Below are 8,045 nucleotides of genomic sequence, written 5' to 3' on the forward strand. Positions count from 1 at the left end.
ACCTAGGCACCCATTAGCTTTTTGAAAGCTGGTTTTTATTACTGGATAAGATTTTTGAATGGTTTCTCCAAGACATCAGGAGAGGGAGCGTTGTTTGCTTTTTTAATTATTTTTATTTTATTTTGAGAAATAACTTTGGTATAAAATAAAAAAAAAATTAATAATATATATATAATATATATGACTAAGCTTAGTATAACAGAGGTAAATACACTGTACAATTACTTTGTAGTAACATGTAAGTGTAACCTCTAGATATTATATCTTTTTTAAGAGTAAAATTAGTTTTTCAGTAAGCATTAATTAATTCATTAATAACAATTACTTTTCTAAGGAAATAATTTATTAAAATTCCTACTATAGCCTTTACTGCCTATGGGTCATGAAAAATGAGAGATTCAGGAAAGAGTTGTCCGTTTAGGACAACAATAACATAAATATATCCCATTTAAGAAGAGGGTGGATTATGAAAGGGATTATATGTGATGGTTGCTGGAAAACTGGCTTTGTGGCAATCCTTGCTTCTCTCTCATTATTTTAATGCCTTTGTGTCTTCCAATTACTAAATTCTAAAATTTGCCTAAAGAAGCTTATTTCTAGAGGACTTTTACTCACTGATTTACACCATGAGAGGTGTAATCAACCTGCCCCAGCTACTGGTGGAAATTAATTTCCACAGAGCCATCCTACAGCTGATGGCATCTCTGCTCTTTCGTTGTGTGCTGGTCAGCCTTTGACAAGCCATCAACTTTGGGTATTCTCAGTGGAGGCAAAAAAAAAAAGGCACATGTTTTTATTTTCTTTTAAGATTATAAAGGTTTACAGATCAGAGGGGTATTTTCACTCTCAAGTCAAAGTAGCTTTATTGCCTCTAAAACCTGTTTTAATTATTCAAATGTTTGGCTTAAACAAAACACACCTTTAGGCTTGGCGTTAATATATGTATCAGCATAAATTATTACCTGCTTATTTCCTTACTGCTTGTTTGCAACAGTAATTCAAATTACTAGGGTCAAAATTATTTCAATATAACAAATTATGGATGTAATTATTACAATACATATTTCAGAATGCAGCTTTATTTACAAAGGACGCAGCATTGATTAAAACAGCTTGAATTATGCTAACTACAACACTGAACTCTCTTTATAAAACCATTTGAGAAGCACGGTAATTTGAGTTCAAGGGAGAGGCAGTATTACAAGAAGGCTAATGATAATCGTGTTTAAGGTCATTGGCAACTAAAGTACTTACTGTACAGGAGCCTTCTGTCAGAGACAATTATAGTGAAGGGCCTTTGAATGGGGTCGAAACACTTGCAGTGTGTTTCTGTCACAGCTTTGTTCTTACAATATTTATTCTGTTTCTAGTTTATCTGTAGCACAGTATTAAATTTAGAGTGTCACGAGCCAAGTGGTTCATGCAAAACTAAATTGACAGAATGCAATGATGTTGTAGTTACACCACAGCTTTTCTAATAATGGCAATGCCTTGTTAGATCAAAAGCATCCCCCAGGACCTGGGAGACAGTGCCAGTAGTCCTGTTCACATGGATTACAAAGGCACTGTCGGCTGCACAAAACTGTCGGAAATAAAGAAATATTTTCTAAGATCACATTCTTTTGTAGCTGGTCTTCAGCCCACCATTTTATTTGCTGCACATCTATTTTATTGCATTTTACTTTTGTTTGCCTGGAAAAAGAGAAAATAGATGAGCAGTATCTAAATTTCTCACAGTCCTTAATTTGTTCAGCCACACCACAAAACTTGATGGCATTGTAAATATTGCAGAAAGAAAACTGAGTCATGCAAAACATCAGGTAAATTGAGTGTTGATTCCTAAATGGCTGTAAAGTGTTCACTCTCCGGCACCATGTTTTGGGAACCTAACAGTGCTGCCATCTTATCTCAAATAATACTTGCCTCCACCAAGGCAGTCTCAGTATTCTGAAGTAGCAGAGGATTTGAAATAACTTCTGTGTGCAGGCAAAAGCTTGTTTCACACAAACAGGACATGTACCCAGTTCACTTGGATGGGGAGCTACACACCATCAGATTTTAAGCATGTCTGGTGATGGGGCAGATTCAACATTGCCTTCCCTTCCTATCATCCCATGGGTTGCTGATGCACAATTACACAATATCTTAATGCTTGTGGGAAATCTTTCACAAGTACTGAACTTGGGAGATTGTTGTTTATAATTTTAGTTGTCTATGGAATATTATTAGTTGTCTACCAATAAATTATTGTATTATTATTTGTCCATTAAAATCAAAAGCCAAGTCAGAAAAATATTTTCATGGGAACCTCATTAGATGGCAGATTGTCTTTTTCCATTTTTACAGCAGCTTTTTTGCAAACTTCAGTCTTTGTTATTTTCTTGAGAAAAATTAACTTACCTGGGTCCTGTCCTCTCTGAGGATTAGTTAGAATTGAAAGGAAAGATTAAAAAAACAATCTGTCATTTTGACAACAGTTTCTTAATTAACATCTGGATTTACGGATTAAAAACCCCTTAATATTTTAATGAAAAAGTAGGAAAACTCACAATAACGTTGATTCATCTTTAAATAGGTTTAGGATTAAATTTTAAAACAAATAATGGGGTTGGTCAGATATTTGAAAATGCTGCTATCTTAATTTTTTCAAGTGCTCTGTGCAACTTAATGTAGTTTGAATTACTTGTACTAATATCACATTTATGGGCCAGACTGTCTTATCAAATAATAATTTTCATTATTTTACCCTTTTAGCGAAGCAAGTCAAAAAACAGTAGTTTAGGCATGGTATTTCCTTGAGCATGTACTTCCCCACAGACTATATCCCCAGAGATTTGGGAAGACAGGAACCAACAAAACCAGCATTTCCAGAATGCAACAGAAAACCTTTTTAAATTTGCCACCTTCTGTCTTCAGTTAGATTATTGGGTGTTTATTTGAAATAAGGCAAGTTTGGTTAGCAAAATGGTGGTTTTTTATTGTGGGTATTTTCAGTGAAAACACCTCGGCTTCATGAAAAAACCACTGTTCCATGAAAAAAACATAGTGCTAGGCATTTTATTACAGAATGTAATGTGAACACTTACTACTTTACAGCAAACATTGATCCTCTTAAGCATATGGATATGGTGGATTATTCTGCTTATTTCATTTTACATGACAGACAAGAAAATCAAAATGTAAAGCACATACATTACAGTGCACATAAGCCACATACATATAAAAAACCAGCCTCTGCTACTTCAGCAAATGCACACAGACTGCCAATCACAAAGATGTTTGGTTTTTTTCTAATGTACATAGGAGAAAAAAAAATGAGCTAGATTTGTTGTTCCCTGGTGAGTGAACATAATTTCTCGGTGTTTAAGTCTGAATACTTTTTATACTTCTAATGCATTAACATGGGCCCATTTAGACAGTTTTGAACAGATGTCAGATTTAAAAATAATACACACAGCCATGGGTCGATTCTCCCATCGAGTGATCCATTTCCTTCTCTGACAGGGAAAAAGGAGTTAGGGAAAAAGGGGAAAAGAGAGGGCAAGGAAAACCTGGTCCTTTAGTGTGTGGTCATAAAGGCTGAGCTGTGAGGGCAGAGCCATTTCAGGAGGTTTCCCTGTGAGGTTTCAGGCAGATCTGGGATGCAGGTGCAACCACTGGTATTTGGTTGCACAGTTAATGGTACCATCTCCTCAGGTCTGACTGGGCGGCATGAAATATTCATGAGTTTCTTAAAGGCTTTTGGAAAGAAAGTGCTAGAAAAAAGCATTAATGCGCCGATCTTTTTACTATCCTGTGTCAGCAAGGGGATATTAAATAATTAAGTCAATTTAAGCTGTTTTTTGCACAGAAGGAGGTTAAGATTAGCAGCCCCTATGTCTGGGGATATGCTGCCTTTCCCACTGCTGGTACTTTTAGGCCTAGGAAAACAAAAACAGAATAAAAGGGCCAGGTTGGTTCCCAATAAAAAATGCTCTAAAGCACCATTTGTTCCATGTTGTAGCCCCTGCGTTAGATTAGAAGCGCCTTATTATGGCTCCAGATGGAAATGTGACCTCATAAAAACCTCTCCATACACAATATGTTCTCTAACCTCTGCCTGTGAAAAGGCTCATGCAAAAATTAAACAACTGTGTGGAAATGACTCAGTTTGCTTGTGAAAATACAGATTCTCAAAGGGTTATCCTCCCAGTTCCTGCCTTCTGACACCCTATGTTATATTTTCCTTTCTGTGTGGAGCCTCAGAGAGTTGAGGCGGATAGCCCTCATCTGCTTTCATCATCAGAGAAGCTGAATCTCACGGAGGATGCTTCACTTTAGGGCATTTGAATCAACAGAACAAGGGTAATTTTAACTGAGTCAAAATGGGCAAAACATGCACATCTAAGTGATGCGAACACATTTTGAGGAGGTTTACTCATACACACACACACACATTACAAGGTCAGAACTATGGCCTGTAAGCCACCAGGCACCTTTGGGAAACATATTTTCCAGTTTGAATTTTTTGGTCCAGAATCAAATTTAGCTAAAAAACACCAAAAAATACCTTGGAAAAATTTTCAATCCTTATTTCACATGGAGATCTGGGTTTAATTTCCATCTTTAATTAGTATTTAACTGTTTGTACAAACTGGAAACTTTTCAGCTGGGAGAGTTAAAAAACTCTTTCTTCTGCAGTACATATTTAGGAGTTGATACCACACATCAGAAGCTTCAAGGCTTTGATCTGTAAAAGGTAGAAAAGAAATGTAAAATAACTCTCTGATACGGCAGGTGATGGTTGGGCTATTAGCTGTTATGGGTACATTCAGCTGTCTCACCCTCATTTTTCATAGCAAATTTGATAGATCTTGAAACACTCCTGAGACAGACTGCAGGGGGGCTGGAAATTCATTGGATGGGAAATACGTTTCCACACAACTCTTCCAAATGGTGTTTGGTACTTCCTCTCACAGAACTGAAAGTCTTTCAAGTCAATTAACACATTTTTTCTCAAATACATTTTTAATACTTGTTTTATTTATATCCAAGTCATTAATTTCTACATATTGAACCCAGAATGCAACAGAAAACTTGACTTCCAAGGACTGACTCTAACTTGGTTTACATCAGAATGGAGGGAGAAAACCGAACATCAAAAAAGTCAGTATAATAAATGCAATGTTAGCTAGGAAAAAAAAAAAAAAAAAAAGAAGAAGAAGAAGAAGCAAAATCCCTGGATTAAGCAAGATCAAAACCAATCAAAGACAGGCTTGTGATGTGGCTACAGAATCAGTCTTTTTGTAAGCAGATTACTTGCTGGAGAGTTTTCTTTTGTGGGTTCTATTTTAATGTTTTCTAAATGTGGGGTTATGTCTACACCAGCCACAGGAGCACAGGTGCACATTAATAAAAATTCCTTTTTGCATATTTTATGATTTTTATGCAGCGTTGTTTCCTTCAGCTTTCTTTTTCATTAATATTTAAAGACAAAGTCACTTCACTGTGATATTCAGATTCCAGTGAGATCATCCCTAAAATATTTAAAAGTGTGTAATGCAAGTTTCCAGAAATAGTGATAAATATAACCGCAGTCTCCTGACCCTGCAATACCTGCAGGTAGGGAAATATACTGGAGGCATCTTAAAGATCCATATACCAGACTGACCCCATTTTTTTTATCAAGAAAGAGAGACAAGCAAGGACAAAGCCATCAGAAGGTTGTCTGATGTATTGTCCTGGCCACAGTAAAGGTCTTTACAATCTTTTTCTGAGGCAGCATCTGCCAAGAAAGAAATTCTCGCCGTGACACTGGGCTAGAAATATAATCTCTCTGTGGTTTGGTTTTGCATCAGAAGTTGGTGAGAATAACTAGTTCATGTTGGGAAATGTGGATTTATTTATTTTGCTTAGAACAAGAAGATAATAATAAAAAACCTTTTTAGAGATTACCTGTTCTGGATGATCTTCAAAGAAAATTTGAAATAACACTGTTTTTTAATAAGAAAACATCCCTCCCCTGCCACTTCCCCTGAAGAGAGAGAAAAGAAAATAAAAAAAATATTTTATGTGCCAGTAGTACTTTTTGGTCCTCTCTTACTTTTCTTTCTCTCCTGGGTTTTTACCGTAACTCTCCCCACATGTCGTTTACCTGTTCATGGTGAAATCCCAGGTATTAGAGTAAGAAATAAAAGTTTCAGAGATGAGTCATTCTCCATCCAAGAGGGTCTAAAGCCATGGAGCACACCTCATTCCCAGTGGAGCATACAAACTCTCCAAAAGCATCCTGAAATCTGACCCTCAGAAACTCTCCTAATAGGGAATACAGAATACTTTCTCTCAACCTTTGCAGTCTAAGTGAGAGAAAGACATGATATCTGACTGTGGAAAGTATATAGAGGATAAAAAAACCCCAAAACCTCTTTTAAAACTACCTTTACAAGCAAAAAAATAAAATATATATTTGGGGCTTTTTTTCTTCCCTTGTGGCTAACCAAAAAGCAGTTGGCTGAAACCCTTTCTAGTGCTATAGTATGTTCAGATTTTGAAGTGGTGAAAGACAGGAAATTAATTTCCTCTATCCATCTCCTTATTGCTGTTTCCCCCATTTCTGATCCTGGATTTTTCTGGTCACCGGGCTCTGGCCCAGTTTTACCAGCTGCAGGTGTGAGACGGTATGAAACCTTTAACGAACATATCTTTGGCTTGTGACTGTATGGAGTATTTTGCACTCAGCAACAACTCATTTGGCTGCATAAATAAAAACCTCAAAACAAACACCCTTTCCAAAGGCAAAGTGCTACTTGTATTTTGGACTCAGCACTTACTGCACTTGTAAATATGCATCAGCGTGGCTAGTGGTATATATGATTAGATGCTACATGGGGAGTTTTATTGTTTTATAGTTAGTGCAGCAGCAGCAATGGAGCACAGAGTACATGAAATTTAGATAATTGTGGATGGAAACCAAGTAATTTTAGTTACAGCTATTCCCTTACCCACAAGTGAATCTATGTTATTTCCTTATTTTGTTTCCAACACTAACTTTAAGGAGAGCATAGCTGGGACTCTGCAGTTCCCCTTCTGCTCCTGTTTGAACACGCAAGTATATCCCATTGATACAAAAATATGGGTCACTTGTTTCATGTAATATGAAGTTGACAAACGACCAGATCCATACATAAATCCTTTAAATGACGAAGGAAATCTCATTTAAAACTCTCAACTGACATCCTCATTACTGCTGTTCAACAACACAAGGCTATTCATGCAATCTGGCTCACATACCATTGTTTGAAAACCATCAAAACCACAGACATCCGCATGCTGAGATACAATAAATGTCAAGTCTATAGTGTATATTTTCTAGAATTGTTTAACGTTGGCACAGTGTGTGTACCAAAGAAAGTATAATCAAACAGGTAGCACTCTTCACTGTGGCTTTCCCACCGGGGTTGGAAATTGCTCAAACTTGACCTAGTAGCAGAAAATGACAAACTGGAGACATGTCAGGACTTTGGATAGAAGCTACTCAGCAGAAAGCAAGTAAGCATACCATTATGTCAGAAGGTTTTTGACCCGTTGGTGCAAAAATTCACCAATTGTATGTCGATGACATCAACTTCTGGTAAGCAAGGCTGAAGGAAAGTCTTTCAAATGTCAAGTTTAAAAGAACAGATGGAGGTCAGCCAAAAGTATCAATTATTGTCACAAGTCCCCCGAGGTGCCTTGGTCTGGATTTTGTGGACCATTTCAATGATTAATACCCACTGGCAGCTGATATTACTGAATGGTGTGAGCAGGTCTAGTTGGGGTTTGCACACAGTTTGGCATCCCTGCTTCATTTGTCCAGGACATATTTATGGTTAGTCCCTGAACATTTGAGCTCATCCTCATCTGGAATAAAGGACAGAGTGACATTCATTATACTCCTTTTTAAGACTGTCCTTTTTGTAATATATTCAAATAAAAATTGAAAAATAAGGCATTTATTTATCTAGGCTGTGCAAACTCTGAGACAGGAGAAAAGAGCATGGGAGCATGCTCTTCTAAGCAGTGGTGTT

The sequence above is a fragment of the Calidris pugnax genome, unplaced genomic scaffold (genome assembly GCF_001431845.1).
Source record: "Calidris pugnax isolate Ruff unplaced genomic scaffold, ASM143184v1 scaffold144, whole genome shotgun sequence".
NCBI classification, from domain to species: domain Eukaryota; kingdom Metazoa; phylum Chordata; class Aves; order Charadriiformes; family Scolopacidae; genus Calidris; species Calidris pugnax.